This window comes from Branchiostoma belcheri, unplaced genomic scaffold (assembly GCF_001625305.1).
Source record: "Branchiostoma belcheri isolate BF01 breed outbred unplaced genomic scaffold, Haploidv18h27 scaffold29, whole genome shotgun sequence".
Taxonomy (NCBI): domain Eukaryota; kingdom Metazoa; phylum Chordata; class Leptocardii; order Amphioxiformes; family Branchiostomatidae; genus Branchiostoma; species Branchiostoma belcheri.
In genome coordinates, this window is record NW_017803898.1 from 621,167 (window position 1) to 635,956 (window position 14,790).

General features: G+C 38.8%; 1 protein-coding gene across 1 annotated transcript in view; it reads left to right on the plus strand.

The window, feature by feature from the left end:
* The first annotated feature begins 10,093 nt into the window (after positions 1-10,093).
* LOC109473070 (protein tyrosine phosphatase type IVA 1-like) overlaps positions 10,094-14,790 on the plus strand; it is a 32,636-nt gene continuing 27,939 nt past the window's right edge. The window contains exon 1 of the mRNA XM_019772978.1: positions 10,094-10,115. The gene's annotated coding sequence lies outside the window, so the exon portion shown is untranslated. The remainder of the gene's footprint in view (positions 10,116-14,790) is intronic.

The window sequence follows — 14,790 nt, forward strand, 5'->3', positions numbered from 1 at the left end:
ACTAACTATAATAATAAAGCCACACCAATTTAATTTGTTGGTTCTCGGAATTTTTGATAAAAAAATATGAAACGACAGGGCGAAAAAAAATTAAACACAATTATAGGCAATGATAGCCCCAAATGCTACAAAAGGAGACATGAAGTCAACACGAAAGGCTGTTTTTTTTTTTTTGCAAATCAGAAAAAAATGAAGAGGCGAATCCGAGAAACAAAAAATTAAATTGGTGTGGCCTAACTATGGTAATAATGTATGCACCCGTGGTAGTCACTAAAGGCAGTGCAGTTTTAAGGGGAATATCCGAAGTACGTATAACATTTTTACATTCCCTCAAATATCATCTTGTGTCAACAAGTACTCCAAACATTGGAACGTAACCCTAGCAACGGACTATTCCATTGTAGGTGTCCAAACAGGGGACACAAAACAGTTTGAATTTGTAAAAGGAGGTTACAAAGAGATCAAAATGGATTTGGAAGGAATGTAACAAATGAAGATCAAAAACGCATTTCCATAATTAGGGCAATAACATTTTCGAAGAGGAATTAGGATTCCTGACCAAAAAAAGAAGTTAAAAAGCTGGCTTGGCCAATGTTTGGGTTCTTGTGACACACCACAGATGAGTGCAGAATCGAAAATCCAGTCAGTATGTCACTAAAAATGGAGTCAGTATGTCTTAAAGTAAAAACGGAGTATGGAAGTTTGTAAATAAGAGAGGTGAACAATGTGTTGTTTTAGCATGGTGTTAAAGTGGTATTTTTCTACATTGGGAACCGTGCCCACCTGAACAAGGTCTAAATTATGATAAAAGTCTTCCCTTTGACTCTTTTGCCTCGAAATGTGCCTAAGAATGAAGTATATATAATAATATCATAAAGCCAGAAGACGTTGACCAATCAGAAAGCTCCATTTTCCATTGGTTATCTGGCCGTAACCTCAAAAGTGGTCGGTTATTGAAATAACCGACCACTTTTTATTATCTCACCATATACACCTAAGAGCGGGGCATTAACCCTTTATTAACCTTCCTCAGACTGAGTTATGCTGTATCCAGTAAAAATTGGGCACTGAGAAAGGTCCTCAAAAGTTTGGGTTAAAATGAGGTGGCTGCAAATGGAGTAAAGAAGATCCCGTTTTTGTGTGAGTTAGGGGAACATGAACACTTCTGGCTATAGAGGAACAAACATGGTTTTGTGCAGGCTTTGAGGGACTCTGATTGGCTATTAGATAATTACATCATCAGATGTACAGACCAATCAGGACCTGGTTGTCTGAAACAGGGAAAACAGGAACATATTATTCTCAAATTTACCATAACTTTTGAGATGAGCCTGATGAATGAATATGTGGATTTTGAGCCTGTATTACTACAAATGCTTCTCAATAATTTCATCAAAAACTTGCTTAAAGATGCTTAAAGATATGTATACTATCTATTGCTTCAAATTCTCTGGAGTCAAAAACAGGTAGAGCATTTGAGCAAATACTGTTGAAATGGTTAAAACGTCGTTACAGATTCGATGAAACAACCACATCTAGTTTTTAGACTGGCTTGACTCGGATGTTGTTGGTTTACCAGTTTGAATTTACTGTAAGTAATAAAATATGCTTCAGGTGGGCACCGGTCTCTTTAAACAAACTAGTCCCTTGTGCTACCAAATGTCTTTCAAAAGTTTTCGTTGTCATGTGTACATAAGTATTATTATCGTTGTGTTATGATATATTTGCATTGTAGAACCTTCGTAGAAATCCAACCCCCCTCTTTATGTTATCATTCTAACTTGAGTAAAATTGTTAGAACATAATGTACAAGTAGGTACATGTATTGTGGTGGTGTTAGAAGAATAAGGTACAATTTACTTGTGGTAAGCACGTCGGCAGAACGTACTGCGCCTGCGCAGAACCCCGTATTTTCGCGTTTTTCGTTCGGTTTTTGGTCAACGTTGCATCAGAATTTTGCCTGTTGCAGGGGATATTCTTTCCGACATAACTACTGTCGAAATGCTAACCTTATATGAGCGAATACAACCTTATATGAGACATTCTGCTGAAATGCTATGTACAATACATTACGGGTTTCGCGCAGGTGCAGTACGTTCTGCCGGCATGCTCTTGTGGTAGTAGTAATTTAATGATTAATCATGAAAAGCAAGGCTCTACCCAGCGATATCTTCAGTGCACAGAAAAACTCTAACAAACAAAAAGTTTCTAACTTTCCTTGCATATCATATAATGTATGCTGTGTACTATTGAGAAGAGCAATAGCATGATAGTGTACTGTGGCAAAAATTGTGTCAAACTTTGACCAATGGATCGTAGACAACTTTTTGACGTTTTTGCATTTTGCCAGTCTCGTGATGGAATATGTTTTTTGGGTGCTGTGAAGTCAATGGCAATGTATTTGGCTCCGCCCCAGAGGTGTAGCCAAAAATTCCCAAGCATACTGTTAGTATTATGCATAGGCCTTATCATAGGCAAGACTTTTTAACAATGTGGAATTGTATTGTGTTCATCTTTCTGTAGTATTGGAAGAAAGCAATTTTTAGAGACACGTTTTTCTCTACTTCTAGGATTTTTTGTTTAATCTGTAGAAGTTGGTTGTTTTAAACAAAATATCACCAGTCTTTGTTGTATACTTTGTCAAGTGGATGGATATTTTCAAGAGTAAAGTTAAAATGAGTACAGAAAAGTTATAATTGTTTTGACAAAGATGGTTTACTGTACTGTACTAGTAATAGTAGCATGCTGTGTTTTTTGCACTTTGTTGTGTTTTTTATTTACATTTTTGACCATGAAGGGGACATGCTAGAATTTTTTTTCAGTGCTTTCTGTATTGTAAAAGAAGTATGTGATATTGTGTGCTCTAGTAGAGAGTAATCTTGTTTTTTTTTCTACATTTTAAACAGGATTCATGTGAAAACTTTCCTTAGTGCAACTAGATTTGTAAAAATGGTGTGGACTATGCTCTTGACTCTTATTTTTCATGTCATCATCTTGGACAAGATATATACATAGGAATAGTCATAGTCCAGTATTGTGAATTGTGTTCACATAACCTAACATGTAGTGTCTTCATACAAATGTACAACATATGAAGTTTACAGTTACAATTAGACCAAGATTCTTCAAATCAGAGCTGCTGTTACAAATGGACATCATATAATACCAATAACAACTATTTGAGAACAGCACCTATATTGTACTTGCCAGTTGTTTTTAGTACATAATTTTGTTACAGATTTTAAGTTATGGTTTTTTTTTTGTAATGTAGAAAATCACTGTTTTGAGGTTTTGTGTTATTCTTGTACACTTTGTGTTGATTCAAGCCATGTGATTCCTATATGTAACTATACCTACAAGTACTACATGTCTTTCTCCTGCATAAGAGTCCTAAAAGATACAATTATTGTTTTGTTTTGATATATTACGAACAACCAACAAGCTACATGTATTCTTGCTTACATGTATGCCTCAAAACGGACAACTTAAACCTTGAGTACCAGTTGAAATGCATTGGCAGTTTTGAGAAAAATATGGTATTTTAACCTTTTCAATGCTGAAGTAGCCTTTGGCCACACTTTTGTATTGCTTACGGGTTTAGGCAGCAGGGAGAAGGTTAACATGTAATAGTATGGGACATTTGCTATCATACTGTATTACCTTCAGTGTTGTACCACCTTTTCAAAAACATTTACAAACACTGGCCATACAATAAGATTCCTATGTTGTTTATTGTGTTTTGTTTTTTTGGACGTTGAAAATATTTTAATATGCCCTACCTTTAAGCCAACTTGACCAAACTTGCATTATTTTGGTGCAAAAAGAACTTGGAAACAAACAAGAATGAAAATATTCAATGTGTGTATGTAATGTTTTGAGCCATACCATGTTCCTATTTGCTTTGCTAAAATTTGTGTTTATTCATGTATATTTGTTTTCCTTAGTCTTTGGCTATATTAAGCTTATGCTAGTGTGTAACTTTAAAGCGAGAAAAAGATTTGAAACGTCCAAGTTTGTTTTATTATGAATATACCTTATGCTCTCTGCATACAGAGTTATGTATTCCAACTTCTGACCAGTTTTGTATTGGTATATCTGCCAGTAGAAGTGGTGTATTGGTTACTATAAGGTGTCTATATACCAATGTCTTTCACTGTCGTCCAAGACTGTGCTTGTATTATGTATTATAGTATTACATGGTTCAAATGTAGGGACTGCAACAAGAAATGTATGCTTCTGTTTCTTTCAGATTAAATTGTACTCAAACTTCATGTTTCAGCTTGAAGATATTGTTTTTGCTCAGTTTCTTCTTCTTCTCCAAACAGTGACCCCTGATCTGGTCAATGACATGAAGCAGACCGTCTCTCACCATGGTAACTGGTGTTGGGTTACATCATGTTGCAATTTTATAGTAGGAGGGATTTAGACTCCTGTCACCATATATATGAATGTGTTTGATACCGAAAATCACGACGATTCATCAATCGGATCTTCCTTTAAACATTTTTCAAGAAACGCCCCTGCAGTTCCAGAGCAAGCAGCTAGGGGGCTCAAACTCACGTCACTTCATCCCCAGCACAAGAGCTATCTACCATCTAAATTTAGTGATCCTAGCATGTCTAGATCATGAGGTATCAAAACCAGACGTTCTGCTGCAAAACCATGACAAGCCGCCAGGGGGCCAAAAATCCAATCATTTTAAGGCCTCATCAAGACCTACCCATATACCAAGTATCAAGATAATCCATCAAGGCCTTCTCAAGTTATCATGTTCACACAGAGACACAAGACACACACACACACACACACACACACACACGAACGCCCCTGAAAACATAACCTTCTTGGCGAAGGTAATAACACAAAAAGTCCACTGCAGTGACGTGGGGACCCCCCACGAGGCCTATTTTCCAACTTGACCTTGCCTCCCCCAACAGTAACCTGCCTGCCAAAAATCATGAACATCGAATTATGCCTTCAAGAGTTATGCAGCATAGTCTCCCACACTACACTAAAGTGATTTTGTAGATCTCGACGAAGGCAATAACATCTCGTGTATGTGACATATAGTCCTGCTGGTATGAAATGTGTGCTATGAAGCGTGCTGCAGTGTTGTAGCTTCCGCGTGTCTGTCTTCCATAGACACATTTATTGGGCCCATTAGCAACTTAGACCACCTGCTCTCCTTCAGCAGGGGCGGGATCGTCTCACAAGTAATATCTGTCGTATCTTAATGGGATTCTTTTGTTTGGATCGATCAACAGCGTCGTGTACACATCGATATGTTTACCGAAGGAAAACATACTGTTTTGATCATCCTTGGTTGATAACTCGGGTAGATAATACTGTAAACTGCCATTGGAAAACTGCAAGTTAGAAAAAAAACTAATATATATTTATGTTTTTGCTCTGTTTCTCCTTCTCCAAACAGTGACCTCTGACCTGACCAATGACATGATTTGTTGACGTCTGTCACCATGGTAACTGGTGTTGGGTTACATAATGTTGCAATTTCACGGTCTGCTCTGCTCCTGTCACCACATACTAGTAGTACATGTATGTCAATGTGTTTGAGTAAGAATTAACAGAGCAGACCATGTCCGAAGGTAAACACTTAGTACGCATTTGCTTTCCAAATGTTACATGTACTTCTCTAGTTATATCTGCTTTTCTTCTAAATGCAGAAGGCATATCAAACACACCGAGCCTTTCATCCAGGATTAGTTCCAGTTTTACCGCGCTAGAGCTGATTAGTCCTCACAGCTTTTAAAGCCTGACCCCTGTTCGAAGGCCGTCGACATCTTTTACCCTCTGTCTGTCCTTGGTGCTGAGTAATCTCCAGAGCACACACCTTTTGCTAAGTAAGGCCACAGCAAGTAATTTTTATGGATGACATCAGCGCACGCATTAATTTTCGCCTGATTTTGGGGAAAATTGTTGCCCTCTGACAGCAATCTTGTTTTTTTGTACGTCTTGGTTTCGCCCTATCGCATTAGATTTGGAGTTTGCATGATCGAAGATGTCATCCATAAAATTTACTTGCTGTGGCCCAACCTCCAGAGCACAAACCTTTTCCTTTGTGTAAGCAACTTCAGGACAGAACACGAATGCAAAACCAGAATTCGGGGATCTCATACCTCCGTGGAATGTTAAATGAGCTTTTGTGAATTTTGTTTTCATTGTTGTGATTTTCTCGCTCATTATGTCTCTGCATTTTCCCACTGGATCCTAATCTCCCAATTTCCCCACCCAAGAAATGGTTCCAGACTGGCCAATTTGATACTGTCTTTCCCCAACCAAAGGATCTGCTTGGAGATTAACTGGATCCCACAAGGCAACAGACATGCATACCTCAGGGACTTGAGGACAGGAAATAAAACAACCTTTTCCGAGGCCTTTCTGGGCCCTTTGTCCTAACTTCCTGATTCGTAAAATCCTACTTACAAACTAATTATACAGCATGGAATGGGAAACAGGAAATAAAATAACCTTTTCCAGGAACTTTCGATACTGATATTCCTGGAAACAACATTTCACACATACGATTCCAGGAAAAAGGAATCAATCAGTCTATCCAGTTACCCTCTGGACATTAACGGTCTTCCTGTTGATATTTAACCTTCGCCTCCGCATCAACTAGTTTTTCGGACAATTATGGGCTTTCCTTATTAAATTAGTGGTTCTAGGACAGACTCTTGGACATTTAATTAGCTCACTTGAAGATACACAGGAGTCGAAGGCAAGTAGACTTGTACATGGGGCACCGATTTTATACAATATAAATACAACAGTCTACACCATGTTTGTTTACATTCTGGTATTTTGTAGTTGTGTCAAAAATAAGTGCGCCTCGTGTGGGTTGTTTTACTAGTATTGCAAAAAAATGCCAATCATAAATGTCAGAAATGTAAAATAATGGCACAAATATGTTAAAAAGTCGTAGTACATGGCAATCACATTGACTTTTTCCATTAAAATATTTAATTTTTTGGTGCCAAATGTTACATAATGCCCCCTTTGAAATGAAACCCTTTCCACACCAAGAGATATCTAATGTACCGTCCCCTTGTGAAACCTTCTGCCCGCCCATCCCTCCCAATAGATGACAAATGCATCATCCCCTGATGATATTTTCTCCCCGAAGTTCGTCACGATATTTTTACAACCTTTTAGAGTTCAGATTTGGAAACCTTTTGACCGCCACTCCCCGGAGATATCTAATGTACCATCCCCTTATGAAATTACTGCCCTCCCCTGAGATGGCAAATGCACCATCCCCTGATGATATTTTCACCCCTAGCATCCTCACAACCTTTTAGTCTTCTTTCTGCGTCATACTAGTAGATTCTATCTGATATTTCATCTACTGAGTGTCAGAGTGAGTGGGTGGGAGCCATTCAGCGATAATAAGGCAGGGTCAAACTGGAGATTATAGCTTATAAATGAATTGAGTACAACTACGAAGGTTGCGCGAGTCGTTTGAAAGGAAGTGTACTATTTTAGAGCGCAGTGAATGGAACATGACGTTCGAATATTCTACTTTATGAGCTTTTTTGAGTGGGCCATCACTGTAAGTTGTTGAGAGATTGTATGTGCGTAGGTAATACAGGGCTCAAAACACCTACGTAGGTAATACAGGGCTTGAAATACAATCTGTATATGCCGGTTAGTGCAGATAAAATTGGAGCTGTGCAGGTATTTCTGATGTCTACCTGCAAGTAACCTGCACTGGTCCATGTACTGGGTATATGCATGTTAGTGCAGGTACAATTGGGGCTGTGCAGGTATTTCTGATGTCTACCTGCACTTAACCTGCACTGGTCCATGTACTGGGTATATGCAGGTTAGTGCAGGTAAAATTGGAGCTGTGCAGGTATTTCTGATGTCTACCTGCACCTAACCTACACTGGTCCATGTGCTGGGTTCGTATATGCATGTAGGTGTGCGTGGCTTTTTATTTGCTGAACCACCTATGAAGTGTAAAAGAAATGATAGCAATGGTTTCTGAATTGTTTTAGTATGATCCATATACTTCCTAAATTCTGCGTAGTGCAGGTAAAATTTGTTTGGTGTTACCTGCACTGGTGCAGATATGCAGAAAAAGTATTTCGAGCTCAATAATATCAATAGATACTCCTGTACCTGTGAAAGTACTGACACTCAGACGCACTTTGTAAAGTGTTTTTAAAAGAAGAGTATTGAAACGCAATTTTATATAGTCAAGTGTTTTTCTTCTTGCTAAGTGTATACTTCGCTGGAAAACGATGTTCATAAATTGGCCGTTGCCTACGTCAATACGTAATTAGTGCTATTAGTAGCGACAGCTTCATCCATATAATGCTCTTATATACTGTGCGTTACATTCGTAAGGACCAGTGAGGTAAAGTAGCCATTTTCTAACAAGGGGTAGAATGGTGCTTTTTTGTAACAAGTGGCAAGAAAACATGTTGCAATACCATAAAAGGCATGTATTTTGTGGGACACGCCAAATAGGGTTATTGGGTCACATAAACAATCGTGTCCCTCATTTTGGTACACAACGAAGATTGGTCTAGCTGCCATAAGATTTTTTGGAAAAAACAACGGAATAGCTTTCGTATTTGTAATTCCTTTTAAATCTTGTACATAACACAACCGGGGGAAACATAAACATATAAATTGAATGTTACATGTAGCACGCCCACGCACAGGCGCCGAAATGAAAAATAAAACTGTTTTATGTTTACCGAAGGACAACATATGGTTTTTGCTTTGTTTCTTCTTCTTCTCCAAACAAATAAGGTCAATGACCTGAACCAGACGTCTGTCACCGTGGTAACTAGTGTTAGGTTACATCATGTTGCAATTTTATAGCAGGAGGGATTTTGACTCCTGTCACCATATATATGAATGTGTTTGAGTGAGAATCAACAGAGCAGACCATATGCGAAGGTAAACATTATGTATTTGCTTTGCAAATGTTACCTTTCTAGTCGTACACTACGTATACTTTCTGTTGATATTTCAGACGCTCATATCTGGCATATGTATCAATATTCGCTGTCTTAACATTATGCCAGAAGTTACCTGCTGTGATTTATATTAAAAATCCATCACACCATAATATTACAGCGAGTTGTAATTGCGAAAACACAATTTAATGTAACAAAAAATCATATTCTAGAACATATGTCTGATATTCCTGTCTATAAAGGTTAGTGTATCAAGAATTAAATTTTTCTTACTTCAGACATGCAAAAACTAATGTCTGAAACTTGAAACTTTAAGGTAACATTTGCCATCAAATGCGGAATGTTTACCTTCGCATATCGTCTGCTCTGTCAGTTCATACTCAAACACAATTTCATATATATGTTGACAGGACTCTAAATCCCTCCTGCTATAAAATTGCAACATGATGTAACCCAGCACTAGTTACCATAGTAACAGACATCAGGGTCAGGTCCTTGACCTTATTGGTTTGGAGAAGAGGAAACAAAAATATAATATGTTTTCCATCGGCAAACATATTAAAATGCAGTCAATTGTATACCCGTTGCGTAACTGAGTCAATAAACAATTGAGAAAATATGCTATTGTTGTGTTTCTGTATTGTATTGTTAGGTAATAACGGCCATACCACAACAAGTTGCTATTGACAACCGTTGCTATGGACACCACGTTCCGGAACGTCCAAAACAACTGTTACATCCGTTCCGGAACGCGCCTTACGTAAGTCTTTGTGACGCAACAACACAGCTTCTGAATATCACAATTCTTATTATCTCCGTGATATTTTGCCGTGCCAGTAGTGTTGTCATTTTGTCCTTGCCGACATCAAAGTCTCGTTGGTTATGTATTAAACTCTCGCGGGAAAAAAAAGCAACACCGTACTCACGTAACAATACGAGCTGCGTAGCTCGTACCGGGAGTACGTACGCACGAAAACAGGCGTTCAGAAACCACGGGGAGAATTCGAGTAGGTGATTTACAGTCGGCGGGCGGCCGTTTCAACTCCCGGGGCGCGAAAAAGACGCGTGCGGCGGTGTGAATGAGTCCTCTGGGTCCCGTGGTTGGCATCGTTTTCAAACAGCGCTACATTTTAGAAGAGGCGGGCTGGCAACCTGTGGCGTAAGGTAAGATGAGATCTACATACACAATCGTTAGATAGACACCGTAGTGCTTTAGTAGCAGAGCGTTCTAGTTTGTTCGCCAAGCTGTCTTTTTATGTGATCAGCGTCGTGGCATTTGTATCTGTTGATGATCGTGATTTTGTTTATCTACTTCACCTTTTTATGAGAATGTGAAAATTTTGAAGATTTTGCCACCTTCTTGAGGACCACTTATGGTTCGTATTTGATCTAACTTCCCGTAGTGCTTTAGTAGCAAAGTGCGTTCTAGTTTCTTCGACTAGCTGTCTTTTTATTGTGATCAGCATGGTTTTGTGACATTTGTATCTGCTGAGGATCATGATTTTGCTGATGACAGCTGATTTTCTTTATCTAGTGATGGGAATGTAAAATCTTGAAGATTTTGCTACCTTCCGGGGGAGTTTGTTCCTGACTGATACTTGTACCATTTATGTCTCGTATTTGAACTTCTCATACTTATTGCCTTTGCCAATGGTACGTATAGATAAGATAAAGGAAGACTGCTTAGCTAGATATATTGTTGTGTCAATATTATCTTATACTTAAGAAACTGTCAACAAGTCAATGCCATGATTTTTTTACACAAGTAACGTACACGTGAGAGTAGCTGTGTGTTGCGTCACAATAGAGAACAATGTTTTTTGTCTTGTAAATAGTCATATATGTTACGTGCGGACAACAGCTTATTATATAATATACATATAGGTTATATAAGTCTTCCACTACCTATACGCTACAAAGCTGTCTAGCCGTTTGATTCAGAAACCCAATACTAAAAATGTGGGGTCGTGTGGCGTAGCGGTACCGTGTTCGGCTCGGAACCAAGAGGTCCCGGGTTCGAACCCTACCTTGTCACCGATCTTGTGCCCTTGGAAAGGCACTTAACACGATCGACTTTCCTCACTTCATTCAGGTGAAAATGAGCATGCCAGAATGATCATTATCATGATCGTGGGCATTTATAAGAAAACCAAACCAATAGCAAAACACACCGTTAAGTACAGCTAAATTAGCTTCTTTTCTTGTGTTATCTTTAGTTGTTTTTAAGGAATTCGTTCAAATGACGTTACCCTTCACAATACCAGTGAAAAAAAAGCAAGGGATGTTAACCCATGAAATCAGACAGAAAGAAAACTAGCAAAATAGGTATGACAACACATAAATTTGAAGAATTTCTTTATTTCTGTAGAATTTTCTTCTTTTCGTGTTATTTTTTCGGAACTTGTGATCTTCTCCCCGTGTGTACATTTCTCCGTAGAAAGGTTCTCAGATGCCGTTTTTTTTTAATGTTAAAAATGTAGGTTTCCTTTATTTTTGACAAGAAACATGATACAGGGACACGCATAGTGTATGGTAACAGCGCAATTACGTATTTCCGGATTATTTGATCTACCACTTGCTGTGTGTGTTTTTATAAACATCTATCAAGTTTCCGGTATTTTCAACAAGAAAACATAATACATTGTACTGGGACTGTGTACATGTATGTGACGGTGCACATAAGCATTTTCCGTTAATGGTTTGATCCCCACCGACATTTTAACACCTCAAAGTGAACGGACTAAACTCGTTCAGACATTTGCTATTTGCAGCTACTTTCCTCACAAAGATCGTGCACTCTCGTGAGCGGATGGTAACGTCAAGATAAATCTGATTCTTACTTATCTTCTTGATTCTGATCTAAAATAATAAATCGATAGGACAAACCGAACTCGTGCTAAAGGGACCGTTTCTCACCAATTTTTTTCAAAGACTATTTTACACTTCCGGCAAGTGGTTTGTAGAGATTGTATGATGAGGTACATATATCGTAAATAGTTCTTGCTAACTCATTGCCTCCGTTTGACCCTTTTGACCTCATGCGATGTTGTCTATCATTCTTTCCTCCCATGTGCCGTCAACTGTCCGCCAAAGTGTTACCGCTACCCCTGACATGTGCCAATCTTTCCAGCCGCTTCTGGAGCCTGATAGAGGCCAGGGAAATGTTGCATGGTGGAGATTGTTAGCCTGGGTTCCATCCTGGTTAAATTACGTCCGCTTCCAGCGACTGTGGGAGCGGACGTAAACTAACCAGGATGGAACCCAGGCTAGGAGATTGTACCCTCTATTAGTGTTTTTGTTTACCTCTATGTATGGAGGTTGTGCTGTTAGGTCTTTCGCTTGTGTCACTGACAGGGAGTTAGTTCAAAGGTCCCAGAAAAGGTTATTTCATTCCATGTCTTCAACCGGCGTGCGCTATACACGGGAGCTCCCAATATGTCCTGATTACTAGGCTAATATGGGCTAAGTAGTATAACACGTCAGTTTTTTTTATTTTTTCTATTCCAACATGTAATCACAAGACGTGGTGACGACACACTCAAGTTTTTTCAACTTATATTAATGCCGCCACCAACACAGGAGACAAATACATGACAGGACAATACTCATTTACACCTGAGCTGAGTGAGGAAAGTCGTGTAAAGTGCCTTTCCCAAGGGCACAAGATCGGAGGCATGTCAGGACTCGAACCCGGGACTCTAAGTTCCGAGTCGCGCACTCTGCCACTACGCCACACGACCCCACGAACACGTCAGTTGTGGCCGCTATTCTGGGACACCTTCCTAAGTATTATGACTTATCTATAAATAAATCATTCGCGGCAGGATCTTTTCAGGCTATTTCGAGCCGAACTAATTAATCCACTTGAGCAGCTTTCCGTGGAAAATAATGAGCCGATTTGATATATGAGAATAGACGCTGTTCGTGATATACATCTATAGGTTTGTATCAATAAATGGCCAAGACTTTAAAATAATATTGACTAGCGTTAGCGTAGGTCAGATAAGATATGAAAAATATGATTACATGATTAAATCCCCATCACACTAATAAACATATATTCGTAATGAATCCATAGACATGTATCATTTCATATATTTGGCACTTGAGCAGATTTGAGAAGAAAATAATGAGCCGATTTGATATATGAGAATAGACGCTGTTCACATCCATAAATTTGTATCAAGAAATGGTCAATACTTCAAAATGGTAGTGAGACTAGTGACTATATAGCTCTAGCGTAGGCCAGATAAAATATAAGAAAAGATAAACATGTAACTATAAGGTAACATTTACATAATGTTCTCCTTCGCATATGGTCTGCTCTAGGTGTTGATTCTACGCAATCACATTCATAGATATGGTGACAGAAGTCTAAATCCCTCCTGCTATAAAATTGCAACATGATGTAACCCAACACCAGTTACCGTGGTGAGAGACAGTCTGGTCATTGACTAGGTCAGAGGTCAATGTTTGGAACGGAAGAAGAAACAGAGCAAAAACAACATCTTTTCTTCGGTAAACACAATAAACATATAAACATATAGTAGTAATGCATCCATAGACATATATAATTTCACATATATGGCATCACAAACACAAAAGTTGAAAAAAAAGTGTTGAGGTCTTTCACCCTCAACCACCTGCCATGCCTGTCTTAACCTTTACAATAACGCCCACGCGTAAGCAAGAAGAAGAAAGAAGGAGAAAAAAAAAACTAATTACACACGCGCATGTCCTTGGTAAAAAAAAAACCGTTACGACACACGATTGTCTAGACATGATAGATACATGTATATCCGTGTGTGAGGGCCTGAGGAGTTGGTGTGATTTCATCTACCTCCTGGACTGTTTTTTTTTCTGTGGAAGTAGTTGTTTATGTGGGCTATCTGTAGGTCAGCACGTGTACAGAAGGCACACGAACACACAAACAAACAAACAAGCAGACAGCCTCTCCTACTCTCCAAGCAGAGGTTGGGGTTTTGGCTTATTTTTGGCTTTTTTAGGCTTTTTTATTGGCTTTTTTTTTTGCACTGGTATCTTTTATTGTTGGATTTGCGTAAGCATAGATACCGGTGCAAAGAAGAAACACTGATAAAAAATACTAAAACCACGCCAAAAAATAACCCAAACCTTGGACTGTAGGAGAGACTGTCTGTGTGTTTTTTTGTTTGATTGTTTAATTGTTTGTTTGTGCTATCATCGTGCTACGAGGAACTGAAAGCAACATACATAACAACAAACCAAGGAACAGATCAGAATATTATTTTCTGATTAGAAAGCGTATTGGCTAGCAGGAAAAAAATACTCGAAAGAATGCGTATTTTTTGGAATACGTTTTTCTAAAATGGACACTCCCTATCTACCCACACACACTTTTCTGGTCAAATCTTTAAATTACTTTGCCAAACACTGAAGAAAACAAACGTTCTAGAACGTAAACAGTAAACACCCATGTCAAATTTGGCGCCACGTGGCCTTGAAATAAGATTGTACGGACCGCCTCCCGAATCAAATAGCTTGTTTTGGTCCGAAAATTAACCAAGAAGAAAAAAGAAAGAAAAAACGCTACCATACACAGGGAGCAAAAAAAAAAAAAGATATAAAAAAAAAAGATTATAAAAACATGTGTACGAGAGTGCGTCTTCGTTGCTAGGTAACGCGCGGTATGGGTAGACATTACGCCACCCACCGTTTGGGCAAATATAGGGATTTTTCCCGCGAAGCTGTAATCCGCGGACCGTAATGATGAGATTGTCTGCCGGTTTCTCCGCACCAACAATCCGGTTAGCACACGAGGAGGGGACCGGCTCAGAGGTTCAGCCTTTTTAAACGTTTG